This window comes from Bos taurus, chromosome 23 (assembly GCF_002263795.3).
Source record: "Bos taurus isolate L1 Dominette 01449 registration number 42190680 breed Hereford chromosome 23, ARS-UCD2.0, whole genome shotgun sequence".
NCBI lineage: Eukaryota > Metazoa > Chordata > Mammalia > Artiodactyla > Bovidae > Bos > Bos taurus.
The window spans coordinates 40,400,451-40,426,831 of NC_037350.1; the positions used below are offsets into that span (position 1 = coordinate 40,400,451).

Here is a 26,381-nt window from a genome sequence, read left to right on the forward strand (position 1 = left end):
TTCAGTTTGTCTCTGAAAGGCTCTGGTAAGTCTCTGAAAGGCTGCATGTGAATATGTAGTAAATGTAATTTTTCTTCTTTTTTTCTTTAGGCCTTGAGATGTAATTATTAAAGCTGCAAATGTCCCCAGTGATATCAGCTAGATAATCAAATTTGGATCACAGGAATGAAATAACCTGAAGTGTGCCTTTATTACTGCTTCCCTAGAAATAATTCACTTAAGATAATTCTACCCTCCCCCCACCCACAAATCTGTAACCAGACAATGGAGAGAGCCAGTAAAACTAGCCAGAGTAGTCAAAAGGGTCAAATTGATTCTCAAAGCAAAGAATGCCAATATTTCTCCACCGTAAAAATAGAATAAAACATTGCCAAAATCACATGCAGGAACAAGAAATTAAAAGGCTGAATAAAAATGCAAAATTTAGAAGACTTTATTGCTAAAGTAGCCATGAATTACTGATTAACTTTCTTAAAAAAAAAACAAACAGCAAAAAATAACATTTTTTATAATAGTTGATTGAGAATAGTTTTTGTTAACAAACATATGTACCCACTGGAAAAAATGATCTATGAATATATAGGACATTCAAACAAGGATATAATTAGTATTATATAAACTTAAAATAAGCAAAATCAAGATTTCAACAAATTGAGAAGTTCTGAACTGTTTCAGTATACTTCCTTTCACTGCTGCTGCTGCTGCTAAGTCGCTTCAGTCATGTCCGACTCTGTGCGACCCCACAGACGGCAGCCTACCAGCTCCCCCGGCCCTGGGATTCTCCAGGCAAGAACACTGGAGTGGGTTGCTACTTCCTTCTCCAATGCATGAAAGTGAAAAATGAAAGTGAAGTCGCACAGTCGTGTCTGACTCTTAGCGACCCCATGGACTGCAGCCCACCAGGCTCCTCTGTCCATGGGATTTTCCAGGCAAGAGTACTGGAGTGGGGTGCCATTGCCTTCTCAGTTCCTTCACTAAGAAGATAAAAACCCCTTTTTGCTCTTACCTACCCCTCTCTTCCAGTGCTATCAGTAAAGAACCCGCCTGCCAGTGCAGGAGATGTGAGAGAGATGGGTTTGATCCCTGGGTCAGGAAGATTCCCCTGGAGGAGGGCATAGCAACCCACTCCAGTAATCTTGCCTGGAGAATTCCATGGGCAGAGGAGCCTGGCGGGCTACAGTCTATGAGGTTACAAAGAATAAGACACGACTGAAGCGACTTAGCACACACGCACACCCCTCTCTTCAGTTAAGGCCAGGAGAAATTCTTAGGCCAGTAAAGCTCGGGGTGGGAAGTCATTGCATTAAGACTGCTCTCTTTTGCCAATGCTTCTTAATCCCTATGTACCAGTCTTCCTTGCTATTTCATGAAAAGAGGATCCCAGCTGGGCCAAATTGTGTGATAGCTATATAATCTAGACACAGTCTCCAGGGGCTTAGAACAAAAATTAACCCCAAATATTTAAACTTGAAAGCTTAGCTATAAAGAATATCTACAAACATTCACAGACCAGTCAGAGATTCTATCCTCTTACAAGAACTCAAGAGGGAAGATTACCATGAGAAAGGTCTTCTAGAATTGGACTTTGCTTATCACGGAAATGTCCGTGGGTGTTAAAACAGAACACACGTTGAACCGAGAAATAGATGTCTTGGGTTCCAGAACTGAATTTGCCACCAACCAGTATAGTCTCTGCCAATTTCTTGCAACTCTTTGGCGGTGATTCCTGTCTATAAAATGAAAGGAAAAAAAATTGAACTAGATTCTGTAAGGATCCTTCCAGGTCTAGCAATTGTGTAAGTTATATTTCTAGATCATGATTAAGGAATAGCCCACCCTCTCCCCATTATTCCACATCCACTTTTTCTTTCTTGCTGATGCACTGAGGGATGGTGATGGGACTGGGAACCTAACTCATTTCCCAGTACCCATCTCAGGTCACTTCTTAGATCCAGAGTCAATTGAATGTGCTTTAACATCCTATCTCCCTAGGTTCCTTTCAGAGAAATCCATTATCATATTTGGTCTTTTTCCTGGCATTAGAATTCCCATGATGTTCCATGGGAACACTAGATCAAAACAAAAAGTATGAGAAAAGCTAGGTTTAGGGCTCCAGGCTGCCATATGTGTTTGTGATGTTCCCCGGAAGACTCAGAATCCATAAATAAATGGATTGCACTCCTTTTAACCTTTGGGAGTTACCGAGTGGATCATGTCAGTGTTGAATAATTGTAACTAGAGCTCGGGGGACCATTTGAAATAGTATGTTTTAAAACGTCATCAATGAGACCTGACATGTGAGAGACTCTTCTGCACTAAGAGCTACAGCGGATGCCACATGGAAGAGCTGCAAACCGGGAGCAAATCCACTCCATCCTACTATGAGCCTTTCCTGTTTTGTCAGCCAGCATGGTTTCCTAAATCTCAAATTGCAGCCGAACTGTTCTGCAATTCCATGGCTAGCTATTTCTGGAGCCTAACACAGCAGGACAAATGTGTACAAGTCCACACAGTATGACAGAAGAATTAAAAATGTATTTACCATCTGTTGGTAGTTTCCTTGTGGGGCTCTTTTCCTCTCCTGCAGCCATGAATAGGGTCTTCTTACCTCCTCCCATCGTCAAAGAACAGAGTTCTGTCCTCAGATCTTTGGATGAAGGGCTTTTTTCCTCCCTCTTTTAAATTTCCCAGACTGTTGAACTCTGGAAGTATTTCAGCTTCTAGGATTGTTTCCTGCAAATATAAAGTGGAGTGCGTCTGTGAACAGGTGGTAGTGTTTTATACGCCTTTGTATGGCCAGGTTACTTTGAGATCCTGGCCTTGAGTTCTGGTGACAGTGGCCTTTGGGAAGTTCAAGAGCAGAACAAGAGAAGTCAAACCCATGTCAACAGAAAGGAAATTAAACTTTCAGTTAGGCTTGGAAACTCATGTGGGCCCTTTACAATCTATTTAGACCTTACTATGATGGAATGTGGCAGATTCCAGACAAAATTTCTGAGAGGAAAGGGTCCTCAGAATGTGACCATGGGCTTCAAGTGAGAGTCATGGCAGCCATGTAGCAGCATGGATAAAAATCATAAGCTGGAGTATAGTTTGGCAAGTTGGGAAACCAGTTAGGTTGCTTTGAAGCCACTTGGCTTATGTAGGAATATTCAGTCCTCAATAAGCATCACTAGTTTTAATTTCTGGGACATATATTATTCACTCAAAAATAAAATCTAATAGAGAGTTCTACTAAAAATGTTGCTTTAGCCAAAATAATTACAATGCAGTGTTACGATTCCACTTGGCCTATATCATTCAGGTAATGACTTGTTAAAAACTCTCAGGCTGTGTAAGTGGATAGCTTCCTACCTTGAAACCAGTGCTGGGTGAGCTTGGACCTTGGGCAGGTCCCCTTAAATTGCCAGCCTCAGTTTAATCATCAAAGAAATGGGAAGCATGATCTCAAGCTCACTGGACTGCGGTGAGGATTTAGATGAAATGACATCTGCCAAGCTCTCCCCACGTTGCCTGGCACAGAATAACAGCTTGATAAATGGCAGCTTTTAACAGTTATTATTACTGAAAGCTGGCGCTATGCTTTTTCTGTTTTTCCTCAAAACTTGCTGTCAGGTTTGTACATTGTCTTCAATTCTGGTTTCAAATTTTGTTTTTAAAAAGTCCTTCACAAATCTGAGCCTGACTATGAATTCAGCTCTTTCTGATCCAGTCTTACTAGGTGTACCAGATATGATTAAGTCAAAGATCAACAGAACATGTGGACACAATGCGTTGGTTTTGGATTAGCCTATAATGAGGGAATCATTGTGCTAGAACTTAAAACTTTGCACATAGTAGGTCCTGAAAAATATTACTGACTCATTAATTCATTTAAATGGTTGATAAACCTTTAGTCTGTCGTGTGCCAAGGACTGTTCTAGATATTTGGGGTTTATCTGTGAATACAACAGATAAAACCTCTGCTCTCGACAAAAAATAAATAAAGGAAATGACTCAGAACGTTCTAAGGTAACACATCGATGGAATAACAGAGCAGAGCAAAGTGGATCAGGAAAGTCAGGGGTCCAGTTTTAAGTAGGGTGGTCAGAGCAGGCTTTGCTGGGAGGTTTTTAATTTCCTAAGCAAAAACGCTGAAGAAAGAGATGGAGCGAGCCATGTGGATATTCAGCATTCCAAGCCAAAGGACCAGCAAGTAGGAAAGGCCCGGAGGCAAGGGAGCACCTGGTTTGTTTGGGGCCGGAGCTGTGGGACTGAGGAGGAGAGAGAGAGGCAGGGGATCTGAAAGACAGAGGGCATCCCGACGGTGTGCAACCTCGGAGGTCACGGGAGGACTTTGACTCCAGGTGGAAGATGACATTTCACACGCTTTCGAGCAAAGCTGTGGCATCACCTCACGCAGACGCCCCAGTCAGGCCTGAGGCCGACACGGTGGAAGCAGACAGAGGATTCAGGAGTTCAGTCCGAACATTCTGATGAAGGGTGGTGGTGGTTCCGCTCCAGCAGCAGCAGCCCAGGTGGTGAGAAATGGTCCGGATACATTTTTAGAGGGTAAAAATTGGATTTGGCGGCAGGTTGGATGTGGGGGTGTGAAAGAAAGAGAGGAGTCAAGGTGCTTCTTGGCCTGAGCCCTTGGAAGGACGGAGCTCCCATTTCCTGAGATGAGTGTGTGAGGACTGTACCATCCTTCTCATGGAGACTCTGAGAACAGACACTTAGGGATTCTAGGCTCCAGTGGAAGGCCTCCCTCCACCTGCTGGGGGAAGCTTCTTGAAACCAACGAGCTTCCGGATGTGCTTTTGAAAGATGGGACTCAGACTGAGTTTTTCCTAAGGACTTTTATAAGACTCAAATGAACAGTTTACAAAAAGGGCAGCAGTTTTGGGGGTTGTATTTCCTCCTCCGTGCCAAACAATTAATTGTGTTTTTAGTATTTTCCTCACCCCTACTCCACACAGAGAAATACCACTTCTTTTTCTTTTAAAGTTTTATCTATTTATTTTTTAAATATTTGTTTATTTATTTGGCTGCCGTGGGTCTTAAGTGCTGCACACAGGATCTCCCATCTTCGTTGTGGCACGCAGGATCTTTGGGTGCAGCATGTGAACTCTCAGTTGCAGCATTCGGGATCTAGTTCCTTGACCAGGAATGGAACCCAGGTCTCCTGCATTGGGAGTGGGGAGGCTTAGCCACTGGACCACGAGGGAAGTCCCTGAAATGCCACTTCTCAAGAGGAGAGCTGCTGTGGCATCCTGGCACCAGTAGAGGGAGCCGAGGAGCCCTGGGAAGACCTTTGAGCTGTGGCCCAGTGTGGGAGGAGACAGGTCTATCTCAGACCTCTGCAACCTCTGTGCCTGGGCCAGAAGCCGGGTGTTTCTGGGAGGATGGGAAGGTAGTTCTAGAACTCTCTTGCCAGCTTTCCTATTCCACCGCAACTTTTGTTTATTGTTGTGGTCATGGCTAGAAGAGCAAACACACATCCAGAACTGATTACCGATGTGTATCTATAGAGGGAAGACAGTGGGCCATCTATGTAAATACAGACAAGAAAGAATGCAACGCATCTGTTGCCATTGCTCTTGTAGAAACGGTGTCTGAATTTCCTGGGGCTGTGGTAAAAAAAAAATTGGGTGGCCTCAAACAAGAGAAATTTATTCTCCCACAATTCTGGAGACCAGAAGCCTAACTAACGTCAAGGTGTCAGCAGGGACCTGTTCCCTCTGAGGCTTTACGGAAGAATCTTTCCTTGCTTCTTCTAGCTCTCCGTGGTTTCTGGCCATTCTTGGCTTTCCTTGGCTGGGGGGAGCATAGCTCCAGTCTCTGCCTCTGTCTTCATGTGGCTGCTCCTTCTCCCCCGTGTCTCTTCTGTGACTCCTGTTCTTAGGAGGACGGTAGTCATATTGGACATAGGGTCCACCCTAATCCAGTAAGACTTTATCTCAACTAATTACATCTGTACATGCTAAATCACTTCAGTCATGTCTGACTCTTTGGGACCCTATGGACTGTAGCCCACCAGGCTCCTCTGTCCATGGGATTCTCCAGGCAAGAATACTGGAGTGGGCTGCTATGCCTTCCTCCAGCAGATCTTCCCAACCCAGGGAGGGAACCAGCGTCTCTGATGTCTTCTGCATTGTAGGTGGGTTTTTCACCACTAGCGCCACCTATGTGGAGAGACTCTATTTCCAAATAAAGCCATACTCACGGCACTGGGGACTAATATATCTCTCCGGGAACACAAGTCAACCCACAACAATGGGAACTCGCAGGGAGAACTGACTAGTTGGGGTGCCACATAAATGGAGCAATAAAAGGAAAACAGTGACATGTGAAATTGTAAGTGGAGGTCAGACGGGTTTGGGAGTAACAGGAAATATTAGATAAGAGACGCTCTCATTTAGGAGACTCTTTCCATCTGTGCTTACAGCCCTGATTTTTTTCTTTTCTGTCAGAGTTAAAAAAAAATTGTATAAATAAAAAGAATAAGAAAATAGCACTTAGCTGACTCACACGTTGGGCAGAGCCACAAACTCTTGTGATAACTTCGCAGAAATGTTGGTGCTTGAGCTGGATCCTGGAGGATGGGAATAAAAATTACCCTGCAGAGAAGGGCTTCCCAGGTAGGGAGAAAGTATATGGAAAAACACAATGTTATTTAGGCGATCCCTTTACGCCTTAAGTAGGGTGAAGAGTGTCTAAAAGCAACGCCCAGATTGTCTGCTTAATCTCTATTACTAAGAAATGGTATTAAAGAAAGGAAGAGGCAGAGATGTTTCTGGTTTTGATAAATGCACAAATCAGCACACGGTAACCTGAGGAACTCTAGGAGCATCTCTAAGGCGGAGTTCGTTCTTGGACACATTTGCCAAAGCACAAATATGGAAACCCCGCCCTCAGCCAGATCTGAAGAAATCAAAAGGCTGATGTGGTATAAATTCCTCTGCCCTGATTGCATAAAGGAGATGTGCCAACATTTTTTTCTCTGATATATTCCTTTCTGCACAGAGAGCTGAACTGGGTTCTTAAAAACCTGATCGTGAACTGAGATAGGCAATTCTGAATCACCACCAGGATCTAGGAAAATTAACTCCTCACTGATCTTCCTAGATAAGCTCCCAATCTTGCTGCCTCTCAGATCAGCACCGGGATCTGGTGAGGTTTCTGCCACAGAGCAACTCCCTTTTTTGGCATAAGAATGTACAGGATGCCAGTAAAGTTCACGCTGGGTCATCTAAGTCTCTTTAAATGCGCGATGATTCATTGCTGGGGGTGGGGGCGAGAGGAGTGAGGGGGAAGGAAGTGCTGAGCTGAGAGGCGGAGCGAAGTCATTATGAAATTGACTGCAGAAAAGCTGGCGCTGGGAGTGCTGGGGTCACATGGTCTTACTATTGGTATTTCAGCTACAAGTTTTAAACCAGAGGTAGGGGGAGGGGTTGGGAAGCATCACCTTGAAGCCTGATCGGCTTTCAGAGGAGATGCTTCCGTTGATGGCTGGCATGTTGATTAGAATTACAATGGGCGTATTAATTTCTCTTTTTATCTGACAAAAAAAGAAAAGTTCTCCCATGACAGTATGGCTAGCAGAATAAGAATCTGGCTGTAAGTGGTGTGAGTGAACCGTTTGTCTTTTTCTACTTGATTTACTTGCATTCTAGCTGACAGGGTCTTCCATTCTGTGCATTCATTTTGTACTTAAAAAGGGATTGTTTGTAATTTACAGTTGAAGCCTGAGTGCTATTAGTCGGCTCGGTCAGAGAGCATGGACAGCAGGAGCAATCGCTCCATGTCAGTGCCAGGGCACAAAGCAAATTTGGATCTTCAGTCATCAGTCTTGAGAGCTCCCCAAAGTTACCCAGCAGTTAAACTGTGGAGCGGCCCTGCCCCACAGGGCTTCTGCAAATAACAAACTGCCTGACAAACCCTGCTGAAATCCTGACACGGACAGTTTCCTCTACTTGTTTATGTCAAAAGGCAAAGTTTGCCAATGCATTTTTCTCTGACTCTTCCTCTTTGGGGTAAACTTGGTAAATTCCTCATAAAATAATTGTCTTAAACTCTGACCTGCATTTGGATCAGCTTTTCCTAGCCGAAACAGACTCAAGAAAAACAAAGGCACGGTAAGAGCTTATAGCTATGTGTTTTAATGTCTTGAAGTCAGAATAACAATGTGATGGCTATTGTTCTCCCTGATCTTAGTTTGAAGGCACCCCAAGCTTTACCCTCACAACCTATCAACAGCCTCTATCTTAAGTGTAAACAATGGTGGCTTTGGGCTTTGGTTTTAATTTGGAAAATATATTTCTTTCGAGGAAACAAAATGCCAAGTTGTTAATGATGTGCTTTTAATAGCTTTCCAAATGCTCCTGGCCAATACTGAGCAAAGTTCAATTCACTCATTCTGAGCCTTAAAATGTTCATTTTAATTTCCTATAAGAAGAGCTATGTTCTATAGATGCATAAAACCACAAATTCTGTTACTTCATAAGTCACTGCAGTACATTCAATGTTGATAATACTTATATTGATGAAAATGTATCTAGGTCTTGCTTGCAAAATAAATGGTAATGGTTAAAATTCATCTCTTTTCTGGACATGTCCTATTGTACTAAATATATTAGAAATTGTTAAAAAAAACAACCCCACAGATTTCCTTTTAGCTTTGATTTGTTTTCTAGTGAAGCAGTAACTGTATACTTTTCATTATCCACGCCTAAAGCCATTTCTTATTAAAAGATGTCACCCTCAACCATTCAGCTGTCACTCCAGAAAGTGTGTGCTTTCTAAAACAGAGAACAAGTTTTCCATCAGCTTCCCAGGGTGGCAAAGTATCTGAGGCCTGTCCCTACCCCACCCCGAGAGACTGACTCTTAACAAATTTTTAGTCTAACATAAAGCCTAACAAATTTTTGTTTGCTGGCCCATAGCATATCTCAGGATTATGCATTTACCAATAGCTTACTCTCACAGATCATTTTAATAAGGGGTAAAGTCCATGTTGGGCTTCCGGGGTGACTTAGTTGGTAAAGAATCTGCCCGCAATGCAGGAGACCTGGGTTCAATCCCTGGGTCAGGAAGATCCTCTGGAGAAGGGAATGGCAACCCACTCCAGTATTCTTGCCTGGAGAATTCCATGGACAGGGGAGCCTGGCAGGCTGCAGTTCATGGGGTCCCAAAGAGTCAGACATGACTGAGTGACTAACACTCACTTTTCAAGGTCAGTGTTATACACTGCAAGGGGGGAATCTCAGGAAGGTAGAAAAGTAACCAGATTACCTACTGCTGCTGCTAAGTCGCTTCAGTTGTGTCCGACTCTGTATGACCCCATAGACGGCAGCCCACCAGGCTCCCCCGTCCCTGGGATTCTTCTCCAGGCAAGAACACTGGAGTGGGTTGCCATTTCCTTCTCCAATGCATGAAAGTGAAAAGTGAAAGTGAAGTCACTCAGTTGTGTCCGACTCTTCGTGACCCCATGGACTGCAGCCTACCAGGCTCCTCCGTCCATGGGATTTTCCAGGCAAGAGTGCTGGAGTGGGGTGCCATCGCCTTCTCCGAAATTACCTACTACACTACTGCAATAAGGTCTCCAACTATGGTTCTTAGAACTAATTCCTACACCTCCCCAGCCCCACTGTCTTTACTAGTGCTGTCCATCAGAAACATAATGGACACATGTCATTGTGAATCTTATAGTAGTCACAGTAAAATGTAAAAAGAAACAGGTAAGTTAATTTTAACAATATTTTAATTTAACCTAATATATGTAGAATATTTTCATTTTAACATTTAATCAATATAAACATTGAGATACTATATGAATTTATGTGTATATATGTGCATGTGTATGTACGTATACGTTCCAAGTCTTTAAAATCCAAGGTATATTTTACAATTACAGCCCATCTCAAGTGCTTAACAATCATATTGGACAGTACTAGACCTATGCTATTGGAGGAGGAAATGGCAACCCACTCCAGTGTTCTTGCCTGGAGAATCCCAGGGATGGGGGAGCCTGCTGGGCTGCCATCTATGGGGTCGCACAGAGTCGGACACGACTGAAGCGACTCAGCAGCAGCAACAGACCTATGCTAAAGCACTTGTTTTTGTTTTCATTGTAGACAGAATCTTATTTAAAATTGCCTAATATGTGTACTATTAAGTCATAAACTGTCAGCAGATGTTTAAACACAATGATTTTAATTTCACTCTTGACTATTGCTGATGTCACATTCATTACCCAGAAGCCTGTGGTGCTACAGTTTGGTGGAGGGTCAAGAAAGCTGATTCAGAAGCATGTCTTTTAAGAGTCTCCATGCCAAGAACAGAGCCCAGTGACTTCAGTTTGGGTGTGGTGAGTTGACCTCAGAGTCTATTGTGTGAGTGGTTTTCACTTTTGTTTTTAGTTTATTTTACTTCTCTGGTCTCTCAGCTTTATTTGGAAGTGCAGTCTAAGGAAAGCATATTGGTTTTGTAAGCATACTATGGTTTGCTCAGATTTTTAAATGATATATATAGGCTACCACTCTCCTTATAATACCGTGGTTAAAGAACTGTCAGTGTTTCTACTAACTTTGGGGGTTTTATTACACAACCATAACAAATTGCTGCAGGTTGAAATTTGGCAGATCTTTCTTTAGCCTGGAGGAAATTCTTTTTAGCAATCTTTTAAGAAAAAGATATAAATTATTAAATGCTGACCATTTAAATTTACTGTGATTTTTTTTTTCTGTTTTGGATAGGCAAGGATATCAGATAAAATATATGTTGTATCTTTACATTTTGGTTGTTTTACAAATTTGAAATATTAATATTAGCTTTATAAATAACTTTGGCTGATGATTTACACAATTGCCTGATCCCCAACCACATTTTCAATGATCCTAGTGTTTGAGCCTTGTATTCCGAAGTCTGATCAATATACTGCTTCTGAGAGGTACTGGAACAATCAACTATGAATCTTTTAAGTTTTATCATGGTAAAAATAGACATTTTTCAAAAGATAAGGTTTGTTTTGCTATGAGCTCCTTGCAGACGGAAATGTCTTACTCATCTTTATAGTCTCAGGGCCTCGTTATTGTAAATGCAAAATGAACAGCTGCTGGTAAATAAGTGATAAACACATAAAAATATAGCTCGAGAATGAAGACTGTCTCTGTTGTTCATAAGTTTCTCATTTAAATATTCAATTATTAAATATTTACTATCTGATAACTCGAAAAGTCTTAAAAACTATAAAGAACATGTTGCTGGGTCTTCAACCTCTATGATTTCCCTCATTTCTGAACAAATCAGTGGGTTACTCACTTGTTCATTAGTAATAAGTTAATGACTTGTTCATCATTAAACAACTCAATACTGTTCAGGCATGAGCCAATTCCAAAACTTTTTAGAGGCTGAGCTTTATAGCCATCTCATTCATCTCCCAGAACCACTGGAAGATGCAATGTGGAAGGACTGTAAAAACTATGAAAAGCTACATTGATATAATTGAAACATAAATCTACCCTTCTACAAACATAGAGGATAACCCCCTAAGATGACTGTGAAAGTAAACACACTAAGAAATACCTCTCCTTTCAGCAACATATCTGATTCCAAATGAAGTGAACTTATCTGATATCATATTGAGTTAATTGACCCCAAGATTTTTAGAGAAACAGGAGTGACTCTTACTTGCCTTACTCCGTGTTGTATATCTTTATTTTTCATGGTAGAAAAGATCAGGCATCTTTCTCAAGTATGACTATTGAGGCCCACTTTAAGAATTCAAGCCTGAAACTGTAAATAATTATATCTATATGCTACTGACTATTTAGCTTCCAATCCATTCTATTACTTAGTTGTTACAAGCCGCTGAGCCCTTTGTGTTTGCTTGTCTTTGAACTGTGTAAGAGGCTACGTCCAATGAAGACATACTCTACAATTAAAAAGCCCTTGCGATTTGAAGGGCCTGTACACTTGCTTTATTAAGCACTCTTGTGCTCCCTCTGCTGCCCTGAAGAAAACCTCCATGTCCAAGACCCTGGTATATTCCTTACAGAGTGTTCCCTTGGCAATGATGATGCAGATTTGTACATAACTCAGGGCCCTTCTGAAATGCAGTACTGTTTGACCAAAGCATAGAATGTTAATGATTTTTCATTTGAAAAGTGCAAAGTAATAAAAGGGAAGGGAATAAAAAGGAATACATTGAAGAATCAAGTTCCACGTTTGTGAATAAATTCATCTAGACAGAGCCCTGGAGTGTAGACAGGGTAATGCACTCAGCAATCACTGTGGGGTAGGGGGTTGGGGTGGGGTAGGGATGTTGGTTACACTGTGATTCAGTAGGTCTCGGGTAGAACTCTCTGAAGGTCTAAAAAGCTTCCAGATGCTGCTCTGAAGACTATGCTTTCAGAAGTACGATGTGATATATAATTATATGATATAAAATATACTTGATAGGCCATTTTAAACCTTTAAAAGTAGACATTACCCTAACAGTGAAGTAGATATGAGTGTTCAAGCAATGCAGAACACAGATTAGGAGGAAGAAGGCTCAGCAGGCCTTATTTTTCAATCTCCTTTAATTGCAAAGTTCAACTCATGCTGGCATGAATGTAGTACCAGGTTTATGAATAGAAGCATAGTACTACAGAGTTGCTTACTGGCTTCTTGAAAACCCTTCTTTCACTGAGTTTTTCTTCGCTGGAGAAGGTATTGTTTTTAAAGAAATCAGGGCCAGTTGTGATTGTACATTTCATATTTTGCCATCTGAAAATACAACATTTCAGTACTAAAGGTAATGAAACTATATTGTGAGTATTATGTTTATGTTGGACCTTGCAGGAAGAAATAGTTACAGATTTTAATGGCAGATTATGGTTTTAACCTTAATGGCTAAGTAACTAAATGACACAGTTCTTATTAATTGTTCTTACTGTTTGGGTAATAAACATATTTATCTTCCTTGAGGGAACATTTAAATTAATTGACTAACTGTAATCTGAATTATGTGTTTTAATTTGTCTAAGGTTGTTATAATAACTGCTTGCATCAGTATAATAATGAAAGTATTAGCTTTTTTCTTTAACCCCAAATTGTCTAAATGTAAGATGTCTAAAAATAGAGTGGAGGTGGATTGGACAATCTGCAGATTAGGAGTTGGAATGAAAGCATCTCAGTTAAGCCAAAAACATGGCAACCAATATTTTCTGTTATAAAAATATTTTAGATGAATTAATTTTTTATGAAAGCTGTCTGAATCTGAAATGAAGAGCAGAAGTTCTCTTTTTATTCACAGGCCAGTAATAATAATACCTGCCTCACAAAGCATAGGTCTTTTCCCTGCAGAGCCTACAGCTTCTACTCCTTTCAGAAACCCACTCGCCAATTCAGGAGAAAAGATATTATTACCCGGTTATTAACCTTCACCTTGATAATGCTTGTCAACGAACACAACGCCAGGCAGAGCCTTTTCAGGAAACTGATTTTAATTGTCCACTAGAGGCTGTAATGAGACCAACAATGTCACTTTAGACCAAGCCGGGCTTTAAACTGTAACCATCATTGATTTTTAAGTGGAAAAAAAAAAAGTTGTAGAAACGAGTAAACAGTAGTAGTTCTTTTAAAATAGACATGTATATGTGCATGGTATTTCAAAATGTGAGAAATATTTCCGGGGCACTACACCTTCCTAGTTAGGATGCTTTTATTTCTGCAACACCTTGGCTCTACAATACAGTTGTTTAAAAGTTGACACATTTCTCTTGGTGATTCTGTATCCTGCTTCAGTTGGTGACTAACGGTTAGATCATAAGTAAATTAAGCCAAAAGATTTCTCAAATACAACTTGCAGTCAAGTGGAGACTTTCAGAGAGAAACTTACGTGGAGGGATTCTATTTCTAGCCATTTGGTTCGAAGCACCTGAAAAAGGTCAAATGTTGCCCGACACCTACCGGCCTTCCAGAATTATCTGCAGCCAGGAGAACGCCGCCGCAATGAGCTCCCTGTAGCATGGCTGTGCCTTCTCCTCCTCCAGGTGGCACACCTGTTGGCCAGGTACCACCAGTCCAAAGAAGAGTCCTTCCCTTCCAGCTAATGCCTGGCGGTGGTACCCACGGAGGGTCGGGTGGCGAGGAACTGAGAACTGCACTTTAAAAACTGAGTCCAGAGGAAGTTCTTACCGCGCGGATTCACGAGAACTGCCATCTGATGCTCGGTTTGCTTTCTCTATCTCCTACACTGGTTACCCCATTTCCGATGAAATTAATGATCCCGAATTAGAGGCGAGAGGAGTGCGCGGGTCGTCTACCCAGGCTCGAGCTGGGTAGTTCCGTGCTCTGAGCAGATTTCCGGACCTGCAGAAAGAGAAAGGAGAGCAGGGTGGTCACCAGCTTTCACAGGCAGGAAAGGCGAGGGTGCACGTGCAGACGGGGGGTTGAGGGGGAGGACCCTTAAAACTTTCCTGAGTTGCACGCCAAGGCGATCCCCGCGGCTCGGTGGGCTGGGTTCCAAAACGCCGAAGCTAAACCGGTTTGAGGGTTAACGTGCGTGAAGGTCGGAGTCAGCCCTCTTAAGACGCTTCTCCGCACGCCCGAAGGGAACGTCGGGATCGGAACCGGCCCACCTCTGCTTCCCCAGAGGGGATTTCACGGGCTCCGGTTTGCAGCCCGGCACCCCTCGGAGAGTCCCTCCAGGGTGCCTGAGTCGCGCCCAGCCTGTGCCTTCACAACTCGATGCAGGGACCCGAGGAGGCGCGCGAGGACCGACCGGTCACCGCTCCAATTACCTCATCGCTTCAGCTCCCCGCCCCTTTCCCAAACCTGGAAGAACTGTCCCCTCCGGTCCCGGTCACCGCTCCCGCCCCGCGTTCCCCCCCCTCCCTCTCCGCCACCCCGATCCCGAGCGGGTCTCGGGGAAACGCGCCCGCCTCCCCGGGGGGACTGCCGGGCCCGGAGATGCGCGCACCCAAGGGTTAAGGGCGCCGGCCGGCGGCCGCGCCGTGCGCTCGCGGTGCTCAGAGCGGCTCGCCCCGCCGCCCCGCCGGAGGGTGGCCCCCCCCAACCCCCGCGAAGTCGGATCCTTGAGCTGCGGCGGCGGCAGCCAACTGCTCCATATTTGGCTTCTATTACACATTTACATACTGGAGCGAGCAAGCGAGCGAGCGCGAGAGAGCGCGAGGGAGGGCGGGCGGAGGGAGGAGGGAGGAGGGAGGAGGGGGGAGGAGGAGGAGAGAGCAGAGTATACCGCAGACATCATTTCTACTACAGTGGCGGAGCCGTACAGGACCTGTTTCACTGCAGGGGGATCCAAAACAAGCCCCGTGGAGCAGCAGCCAGAGCTACAGCAGCCGCAAGACACTGTTTCTCTCCCTCTGCCCCCCCTTCCCCACGCAACCCCAGATCCATTTACACTTTACAGTAAGTGGCTATTTTTTTTTTCCTCCTCTGATTCTTTCTCTCCCCCCTCCCCCAATCTCCTTCTCCCCTGATTTAGATCAAGATCCCCCCCTACCCCGCTCTCCCGAGAGGGGCAAAAGCAACAACCAGCAAACAAACCCCAAACCCCATTCGGCGGCACGGAAAACAGCTTGAAGAGGAGCGAAGGAAATCGACGCGTCGTGTTGTGTTGTGTTGTGTTGTGTGTGTGTGTGTGTGTGTGTGTGTGTGTGTACATACACCCTTCCCCGGCTCCAGCCTCCCAGGCCGACTTCCCCAGCTGTGGGCGCTGAGACGACCGGCGGGAGGGTGGTGTGCAGGGGCCGGGTGGGCGCCCGCCCGGCGAGGGGGCGCGCCCGGGCGGGGGGCGCGGGCGGGCGGGGAGATCCGCGACGGCTCCCCACTACGGCGGCTGCCGGTCCGATCGCCAGTGGGGAGAGCCGTGTCCTCTTCCCAGGAGGTGGCGTAGGGGGGAGGCGGCGGCCGGGGGTCTCGCTGTCCCCTCCTCCCGCCGCCCCCTCCTCACTCCTCTCTTCGCAGAGGGCGGCGAGAGCGAGCGGATCTGGAAGAGGGCTGGCTTTACCGCGGGGGCCGCTTGGCCCCGGAGCCCCCCGGGGCGGGGGTCTCCCGACGGAGGCCCGCCTGGGCCGGCGCGCGACTGCGGACCAGGAGGGTCTGCGCCCGCGGCCGGGTCGGGACTTTGCGCGCGCCGCCGGTCGGTGGGATCGCGGGGGGCACCGAGGGAGGTGGGCGCGGGGGGAACGGGCGCGCGGTGCCGGGAGCGCGGCCGGAGTAGCGGTGGCGGCTCGGGCGGCTGCCGCCGCCGCCGCCGCCCTGTTGGTACGGCCGCTTCCTGATCATGTGCAGCCGCCGCCGCCGCCCGGAGCCGGGAGCCCGCGAGCGCCCCAGCCCGGGCCGGCGCCCCCGCCAGCGCCCGCGGCCGGAGCCGGGAAGCCGCGGCAGGCGCTGCCCTGCCCGCGCCGGGAGTGAGCGGCTGCGCGGCTGCTGAGAGGGTGAATGAAGCCGGGAGGAGGGGAGGGGGGAGGCGGCGGCGGCGGAGGAGGCGCTGCGGGCGCTGGGATGCGCCCGGAGCCCCGCTGCTCGCTCACTCTGGGCCGGGCCGGAGACTCCGCCACTCCCGCGGCCGCCGCCGCCTCCTACGTGGTTCCAGCGCTGCGCGCAGGCCGGTCCCGCAGGGGGCAGGGCAGGGGGCCGGCCGGGCGGAGCGAGAGGTGAGGCGGCGGCGGAGCGCGGCGTGAGTGTGTGAGTGCGTGTGTGTGTGTGCGCGCCCGCGGGGGAGGGGGCGGCCGGGCCATCGCGGTGGGGAGGGGGCCCCGCCGTGGCCGCTTGGCTGACTCCGCAGTGCCCTGACCCCTCCTCGGCCACCCTCGCCCTCAGGCCGCCTTCCTAAACTCCGCGGCTGGTGCTTTCATTTTATTTCAGACCACGTAGGGGGCTGACTGGAAGCGATGGAACAATTCAGGTTTTCTAGGGAGATTGAGCAAGAACCTTAGTGGGGGGTGGAAGTAGGGTGGTTGTGGAGATCCTGCCAGAAAACAAACAACAACAACAAAAAGCAGTTTCTAAGGACTAGTGGGGTTCAGTTCAATCCCGTGGCTGCTCTGTTTTGTTTTGCTTTCTTGGTATATAATCCTACAGATAAGAGGGTAATATAAATACTTCGAGAGATTGGGAAATTGCTGAAGAGTAGTAAGGGCACACACACACAGAAAGCCAGTCGGAAGCTGGTTATATAATGCGCGATGTGGCTAAGGAGAATGGCAAGCTATTTTTATTTTGTTTACCGTATGCTGTGCAGTAGGGACTCCTCCGAACTGGTTCTGTCCCCGAAGAGATTCTTAGCTTCCCTGTGAGAGCCACAGGATACAATTAGCAAAATTAGAAGACCCTATTACACCCACAGAATAAAAACTAATGGCTTAGAGTGGCATGCTCCTTGCACATCCTGGAGCTTGCACGGGAATGTGTGTATGCAAATAAGTTCTCCTTTGGCAATCTCGTAGTCACATCTCAATGACATTTGTGTTTTATAATGCAGGCTGTTCTTAATATTTAAACATCATCGTTACATATCGCTCGCAGCAGCGGGTACTTGATGGGTTATTTTTAGGCACAGCTAGTTACTTTTTCGACCGTGTTAGCTAAGCCATCTCATTTGGGTTTCTGAGGAACCCTACAGTTCCTGGAAGCCCTCGTCTTAAGCCCACCTTGTGGTTTATTTGGTGGATGAGGGTAGTTTGACACTTGAGCTTTTTTTTTGGAATGGAGCGTCTGCCTGAAGAAACCACCAGAGAGAAGGATGAGAAAACCCTGCACATGAACTCTTGGAAAGGGATTGCACTCTAAGGGCTAATGCTATGGCATTTAATCTCCTCTGATTGCCCTCTAACTGTGCCTGCATCAGTCAATATTTTAGCAGCTCCACAGATAAATGGGCTTGAGTGCCACCTTCTACAGAAAGCAGAGGTCGAAGGGCTCCCCTGAACCTTCCGCCTGCCTGCCTTTCTCATCTCGTAGATACCTGTCAGCGGGTGTAGGTTTTCGGTGCACTTACTCCATCCCTGATCACTCATGTAATTAGATCAGGCTGCCATGGCAACAGACAGTGTTCTCCCGTCCATTCAGGTGGGTTTGTCTGTGCCTGAACTACTCCCAAGTGTTTGATGCACAGTATTTGTGCTGCCCCAACCAGATGAGAGACTCTTTACTATTTCAGCCGCATCTTCTTTTTGTCACTTCGGATGGGAGACGCTGAATGAGGCTTCTAGCTACTCAGCTTTTATAAAGGAGACCAACAAGCTGTGCTTACTGGGTGCAGTATGTAAATGCATCTCCCCAGACCGTGAAAGGAGCCTGACAGTCCTGCTTGTGAACACATCAACAAGTATTTGGTACTTGCTAGAAACCTTTCAGAGCTGAGGAGCTGAGGAAAGCAACCTTTCTCTTGCAGTTTGTCTGGTGCCTTTGGCCTTGCAGGCACTTAACCCTTTCAAGTGCAAAAGAACTCATCCTTTAGAACCCAAGCTGCCAATAGCGGGGTTTTCTAAAGGATTTATTCAGCGGAAGTAATTTATTTGAGAAGGATATCCCCGTTGTCATATTTAAAAACTTTATGGCCATCCTAATGACACACACAAAAAATGCTACTGGCAGTAGGCAGTCATTCTGAATGTATTCATTCTTAACTTGGATTTCTTGGCCAGGATCCTTACCTTGGAGGTAGTAAGTTAAAAGGTTTTTGTCTCAGGTAAGAGATGATACAGGCCTTTAGCTGGTAGACTGATAATGTTTGGTGCTTTTGCACGGTAATTTGTACTCTATTTGGGAATAAAATTTAATGAGCATTTAATAACAGCGAACAACATTCTGCTCTTTGCATTAGGTGGCCACCTTAATAAGCCTTCTATGCAAAGAAAAATAATACTGTTGGGGAAAAAAAGGAAAGCAGCTTTGGTTGCTGAAGCTCTGTGTTGTTCAGGCAATCCAAACAAGAGGGAGTATTTTAATAACTCTGATATTTGAAAGAAAAAATAATTGAGAATAATAATGTCTGGATGTCTGTGTGACCTTGCTAGTCAGTTTACAGTTTTACAACCCCATAGCTAAACTGGTAAATCCTTTTTTTTTTTTTTAAACCTCTGGGGCCTGGATTGAGAGAGCTATTCAGTGTTCCTCACAGAGGGCTTATGAGTTTCTACCCTTTAGTGAGTCTCTGCAGTTGGTAACATGATTGCGACCTGCTCAGATCAAGTGTTGCTGTGTTTAAAGTAAGCCATTCTTTCTAGGAGGTAAATAGATGGGAGAGGCAAGGATATAAAATGAAGCACAGAAGTTTAAGTTTTACACAACGCCTTGGAGGTCCTGACTTACATTTTACTATGTACAGAAAAACACTTTACTGGCAGCCAAATGTGAACGTGTATTTTTGAGTACACAAATAAATTTGTGTTAAAATAAGTATGAAAAATGTGCTTGATTGGGAACTGTGAAAATGGGTATCTTCCCCTTCCCTTCCGGATTTCATTTTAAGAGGGTTTGATAAACAGAAGTGATATTTAATCAGACTAGGTTTCCTGGCCTCTAATTTGTCTTTTACCCTTGCAAATAGATTCAAGAATAACTCTTCAGCCATCAGACTGTACATGTAGCTGGCCTTACGTTTCAATAGGTCTAAGTCAGTTGTCTGGGGGTCCCAGGAAAGGCCAGCCTGAAGAGCTTATTAAAATATTAATAAACATGCTTCTGTGACTTCTTGTTTTGTTGTCATTACAGAGTTTGATTCACATTCCTTTTGTATAATGTGCCTTTATTTTTTTTCCATTCTGAAATGTCAAGTGGATTTTCTGTTTGCACTTACCTTGAATGACAGTTTTTGATGACTAACGCATGGTAACACCGGCTCATTTTGTTTCCTATGAGAAGTTAGTCAATAAACATGTTTTTACTAAAAGCCTGAAATTTAGCGAAGGTAGGAGTGAATGTTAATTCTTTAAACTATAGTTGTCTGCAAGTAACACATAGTTTTGATTCTGAAAAGCTTAAATATGTGCATATGTGAGATGACATAGTGCAGCAAGACAGAATATTATTTTTATGGGGAGACAGATGATTTGATTTCCATTGCTTTATATCTTTTGATATGTGCAGCTTAACTGCTTCAAAGAGCAGATTTAGTTCTGCTTATATTTCCCAGCTTATCAGAAGCAGGCTCTCCTTATTTTGTGAAAAGATCGAAAATAAGAAATCATAGAAATTCCAAAAGAGATAATAATTTCTGTTCTAAGGCGTTCCACACAGGACTGCCCTTTTTTAAAGAAAGACTTTTATAGTCCTCAATTATGCTGTTCAAATTTTAATTTAATTTAATTCAGTTTAATAAAATACACATTCAAAATTTCTTTAAGAGGTGATAAGTGTATACTCTGTGCTAGTTTTAAGAGAATATTTTCAAATGTTGGCTGAAAAAGTTGTAATTGGATCAAGGTTTTAAAAATATGTAAATGCTTAAAATTCCAGGAGTAATAAAAAGGCTTAGGTAAATAATCTTTAATGGTGGAAACAGTTTTCAGAAATCTCTTTCCTATTTCATAATTTATGTATCTTTGTCTTTATCAGTGTAGTAGTATATTTTATAATCCTTATAAATCTGAACTTTTCAGGCTAATGCACTATAAATTCATGTACTACCTATTGCCACCTCAAATGTACTAAAACATGTTTAGAACTATTAAAGACAAAAAAGCAACAAGCATTATATCCTCTTTGACACATTTGATGGGAGCAGAACTGTTTCATTGATTTTTTAAAAATATAACTTTTAATGCATCCCATTTGTGAAGTGATGAGAAAGCACCAATGATGGCAATAATGCAAGCAAAAATTGTATACTAAACCTGAATGTTACTTTTCAGAAAACTCCCTGTAATGTAATCAGTTTGAGGCTTCAGGGGGCAGAGGCTCCCCTGGTGATGGCATTTGGGTTCAGGCTAAGAGGAAGTTCTCTTTTTTCTACTTAGGTGCTCTTTAATGGATACCTTTTGAGTTATTTATCAGAAGTTTTTAGTCATCACTGTTATAGCTGCTAACCTGTAAATGCTTATGCTTCTAGCATTCAAATGCTAGAATTCTAGAATTCAAATGCTAGATATTTTTTCTATCACCGTGTGTGGCATATTTTCTTTTATTGCACCCTTAACTTTGGCCTACTCTCCCTGAAGTATTTATGTTTTCTTCTGTATCTACATTATTTGTATAGTATCTCCTCTTTACTGTCACATCAGTATTACTTAGGCCACCTTTCTATCTCCCACTATTTATAGTGTTGTGTTATGTTGCTCTGCTGTGCTTTTTAAATATTAAAAATTCCACTTTTAGTAGAGATATTGTCTTCAACAGTCTATAGGCTATTTTATTGTACGTTGTCTGTATATTTTTGCAGTGAGTCCATTCTGCCTTGCTTTTATTTTTGGCTTCTTCCCTCTGATAGAACCCAGCAAGTTATGTTAACTCTTTAGTTACTCTAACTGGTGTAGCAACACAGATACTTTTGAAATAAGCAGGCATACCGATGCGAGAGTAAATTAATATTTTACAGCATTTGCATCATGTTTGACTGTTCTCTGCACTTCAGCAGAATAGGAGGAGACTGTAATTTGGACTCTATAAAATCTTATCTGCCAGGTGATAGGTAAATAGGATAGTGTGCACACACGTCGATACACAAGCCAACACTCTCAATTGTTAGCTCATAAAGCAAGCACTCTGCAAATCCATGGTACCTGCACATTGTTTGAAAATGATGATCAAGGATTTTGAGGCTTCATTTGAGATGTTACTAGATAAAATCAAGATCACCCCCTGGCCCTTAAACCAAGTACTGTGTAAGAATAAATAGAATATTGTGAGCTTTTATTTAACTTGGCCACTATTAATGTTTGTAACTCAACAAGCTTTTTACTGGAGGGCTTGTCTTCCAAGGACTTCAGAGATGTGATAGTCTAGAAAGGCTTCCTCCTTTCTCTACACTTAACTGTTTGGGATTTCCCAGGTGGCGCTAGTGGTAAAGAACCTGCCTGCCAATGCAGGAAACCAAAGAGACGAGAGACTTGGGTTCGATCTGTTCGGAAGATCCCCTGGAGGAGGGTGTGGCAACCCACTCCAGTATTCTTGACTGGAGAATCCAATGGACAGAGGAAACTGCTGGGGTACAGTCCATAGGGTCATAAAGAGTTGGCCATGACTGAAACAACAGCACACAGACCTAACTGTTTACAGATGGGGAAACCAAGGCCTAGAGAACTTCCTTCTGCATGTCAGTCTATGGCATGCAAATGAGGCCTAAATAAATAGTTGGTGAATGGATTAGCTAGAAGTAAGAATACTTTGGCTACTATTCATTACTTTGCAAAGTGTTGGAAAGCAATCGACATTATTTTCCTTTCCAGCTGGGCTGTGCTCTTAAAAATAGTGAGTGTGTATGGATGAAAATAATCATGAGATGTGTTGCCATGTACCCAAGGCTAATTGGCTCACTTACCTGTTTACAGATTATTCACATTGGAGATCATATTCATAGCTCCAGAATAGTTTCTTTCTGACACCCAATATAATCCTGGGCCTTCTCCTTCCTACTGTTACCTGGCGTGGGCTTAGGAAACCCAAACTAAATTTAAAACCAGCCTAAGCAAATATGCAGATCAGCTCCAGTAATGAAAGGCTGAAAAAAAAAAAATCAGCAATGACGAGTTTGGGGATTAGTTTATAATAACTGTGCTCCTGATTCTATTTAATGTGGACAGTTGGGAACTACCAGTATTTAAAAATATGCTTTGAATAGATAGGAAAGTATGTTAGCAGATCGAGTCCTCAACTTCTTCTGTTTCTATGCATAGGTGTTTACCTCACAAAAACTACTAGGAGCGCCAGGCTCCCTGATGGAAAGGTATATGGAAGATTGATTCATTCTGTTTCATTCATCCATTCACGCATTCACTCATTCATCCTACAGTGGGTAATCTTTCCTTAAACATGCTCAAGGTGTTATGGCAGAATGAAAATCAAGTAGATGTACATTCAGTAATTAAATCCTTTAAAGTTCAGAGGAAATTCTAGTGAGTATATGCATACTTAAATTTTTTTTCTGCGTTTGATTCTTTTTTTCTATCCCATTAGACTGGTATGCTAACAACTGTGCTCTGTGTCATGATTGTGCCTAAAGTTGCATGTTGATAGTAAGATATGCCTCATGAAAATTAGTCTTTGGCTCAATTACTATTCAGTCCGTGCCCATTTCCACCTGATAGTCCCGTAATGACCAGCATGTGTTTATGAGGTGATTCGTTAGAATCTTAGAGAAAAGATTGACAGTAGCTGGCTCAAATGGAGAGACCAAGCTTTTAATTTGATTGAAGGGATGACCTTTTTGTGTGTTGGCCTCCCTCCGAGCCCTGTTGAATCAAACCAGATCTGCCTTTTAAGCTGGCTGGTGCCTGTGTAATTCTCATAAAACGATGCAAAATTTGATGTTCTTAAAGTTTAGATTTCCCTGCATGGTGTCTTCAGGTGGAATTATTTTTTAAAGCCATTCGTGCTGTTTCTCATTTTGGATTTCCTCTTCTGCACCCCCTTGACCACTGCAGGAGGAGCCGGCTGCAAATCACCGAGGTGTTCCATTCAAGCTGCAGATTTGTCTGTCGTCTTTGGACAGCAGTCTCTTCCTCCACGGCTGCTTTGGGGGAGTCCAACACCCATCGGGTAAGAGTTTTGCGATGCTCTCTGGTTTCTATCTGAGGATAAAGTCTGGCCTGGGAAAATCACTTACTAGTCATACTTTAGCACTTTACAGACTGTTGAAGATAATTGTCTTTGCAAACTGTACTGTGTGGGAAATGGAGAAATCGCAGAGAGGTGTTTTTTTTTTTTTTAAACTTGGATTCAGGTATCCTCCTTTTTGGTTTATTTGGTTGATAACAGTCTGCCTCTGCCTTGCCGATGGTTCATTATTGTGTGCTGGGGTTGAGCCTGATCGTTTTAATTGTCACCTGTACTTGGAGCCGATGAGCAGGTTTTGCTACCAAACGGTTACCTTAAGTCACTGTCTCCATGTTTTAGGTCGTGGTCGTTGTGTGACTGTGGTGCAGGGAGATAGCTTGTTGGTTCCGTAGCAACCCATGTTGGCTGGATCTTGAATTTCTTTGTGTCAGTTTTGGATTTGACAACTTCCTGCTTTCTTCATGTACAGTAAATTTTTCTGACCTGGAGAGTCATGCAGACACAGGGTGAATGCAGGGTTGATGACTCATGGTTCTCTGTTGAAGGGAAGACTGCCTGCCTAGAATCAGGAGAGCAGGGGAAGTTAGTTCGAAGTTGGGGCAATAAGGGCTTGGGAACACTGGTATTCGCAACCAGAGGAGATTGTGAAATCGATCCCCTCTTTCTGTTTGCCTTGGGAGTAGTCCTGCTCCAAGCTGTGGAAATAGACCAGTTCAGAGGTTCTCGAGCCTGGCGGGACACCAGAATCGCCAGGAGAGGTTAAAAAAAAAAAAGAAAAAAATAGAACCGGGACTCCACCCTAGACCCACTGAATCCAAATGAACCGGAATGTTCTCTTGGAGTCACACTGATGTTCCACTGCTGTGTCGTGGGCTGGATCTGGTGGTCTCAAGGCAGCTCTTCCCAAGTCATGTTCTGTTTCTTTCCCTGATAAGATGCATCGACCACTTTTATCCAACCTTACATACAGAAATTTGGATTTTCAGCTCATGTTTAAGAGGCGAATCCTTGCTTTATCAGAATGTTCACTTTGAAACTGATTCACTAGATTTCTTTAAATAAAGAGCTTGCCCCTCGTCCCTGACACCCTGCTTCTAAGGTCCAGTTTTTTAAGTTCTATATAAATTCCGTGGTATTTAAAATAAGGATGCGGGGCTCTGGAACCAGCCTGTCTGAATTTAAGATATAGAAGTGCCACTGTAACCTTCCTGGGCCTCAGTTTCTTCATGTGTAAGATGGAGATCATATGAGAACTTCCGCTAGGGCTGCTGTGAGGTTGGAACGATGTAATATTTGTACACTGGACAGAATAGTAACCTGGTATATGGTTTATGATCCATGAACATAAGCTATCACTGTGAGCATGTGACTTGTCTTGACAGGGTGATTGTAACGTTCTTGTTTGGTGATGGTTGCTCCTTAACCATAAGTGACGAGGAGTAAGTAAATATCCCTGTACCTTGGTCTTTGGACCAACAGTGTGGACATTTGCAGCCCCGAGAGCCAAAAGGCCTTTTATTTATTTTTCTGGATTTTGTGTTAGTCTGCCTCGATTCCTGACCCAGGATCCCTGTGTGTTGTTTTTCTACTGTAGGATGAACTGCTGAGTTGCAGGCGTAAGTGAAGTTATTTCTGGTCTGAGTGAAAACTCACACACACACACACACACACACACACACACCTGAATGATTGAAGTACGGTGACTCAGGAAGGGGGATCAGTAAAGTCCTACTGGGATGCAAGGCAGGGGAGGGGGGAAGTTATCACACACGTTCTGTCCTTGTGAAATATGGAACTGGGTACTTTATATTTTATGGGCCTTGGGTTAGGGAGGTGTCTTTTAAAAGGAAATAGAATAACTCCGGAATTATGTGCAGAGGGAAGCCTCATGAGGTCTGTAAGTATCAACTCCATTGAAAGGGGTGCAGTGTCTAATTGCTAGTTTCTCTCTTAGGGGTATTATCCATTTTAGGCAGAAAGTTCTCACATTCACATTTTTGGGGAAGTAGCTTAATTGCACATGTGGTTAATACATATGCAATTTTTTTTTAATCTGCGGTGTTTAAAGAGAGTCATGTGTTAAAACAAGAATGTCTCAAGAATTTTATTATGAAAAAATCAGGCAGCAAACAGTCCTGTCTCTCAGTCAGTACGGGAAGCTTATTGAGAAGAGATCCAGGTTTCTGTAGTACCTGGTACAGTGCATGAAGGGTTGTAGGAATGTTCGTATTGTATTACTGACAAAGTAGTAGAGTCACCTTGAGTTTTAAGCAGCTGACATGTCCTAGGATCACATTTAAAGGAAGCGTATAAGTATTAGCTAAACATGATGCATAAATAATGGCCTCATTACAGTCCTCACAATTGATGGCTAAACGTGAGCAGGGAAACAGTATCATTCATGTTGTACCTTGTTATAGTCATTAGGTTTTTTTAAAAAAAAAAACCTAGATTACAGTTGTTTTAGGTTCTAGCTATTTTATCAATGTTGCTGTTGTTTACCTGCTAAGTTGTGCCCGAATCCTTGTGACCCCCATAGACTGTAGCCCACCAGGCTCCTCAGTCCATGTTATTTCCCAGGCAAGAATATTGAAGTGGGTTGCCATTTCCTTCTCCGGGGGATCTTCCCAACCCAGGGATTGAACCTGCATCTCCTGCATTGGCAGGAGGAT

General features: G+C 43.9%; 1 protein-coding gene and 1 long non-coding RNA gene across 23 annotated transcripts in view; one reads left to right on the top strand and one right to left on the bottom strand.

Annotated features, from left to right (window-relative positions):
- Positions 1-409: 409 nt before the first annotated feature.
- LOC100848122 (uncharacterized) lies at positions 410-15,184 on the bottom strand. 3 transcript variants are annotated; one of them, XR_814945.4, is made up of 4 exons: positions 14,948-15,184; positions 13,936-14,337; positions 2,543-2,733; positions 410-1,730 (listed from the first exon to the last, which is right to left on the bottom strand). It is a non-coding gene; the product is annotated as an uncharacterized lncRNA (long non-coding RNA). The 3 variants fall into 3 exon arrangements; XR_009492577.1 differs by lacking the exon at positions 14,948-15,184 and adding an exon at positions 6,511-6,574 and having other exon boundaries at positions 13,411-14,853; XR_814944.4 differs by lacking the exon at positions 14,948-15,184 and having other exon boundaries at positions 13,936-14,846.
- A 45-nt stretch (positions 15,185-15,229) lies between these two features.
- ATXN1 (ataxin 1) overlaps positions 15,230-26,381 on the top strand; it is a 419,791-nt gene continuing 408,639 nt past the window's right edge. For 18 of the 20 annotated variants that reach the window (XM_059880662.1, XM_059880654.1, XM_059880664.1 and 15 more), the window contains exons 1-2: positions 15,230-15,399; positions 23,577-23,691. The gene's annotated coding sequence lies outside the window, so the exon portion shown is untranslated. Of the gene's footprint in view, positions 15,400-16,524; positions 16,650-16,684; positions 22,880-23,576; positions 23,692-26,381 lie in introns of those variants that run through there. The other 2 variants (XM_059880665.1, XM_059880666.1) reach the window with 2 other exon arrangements.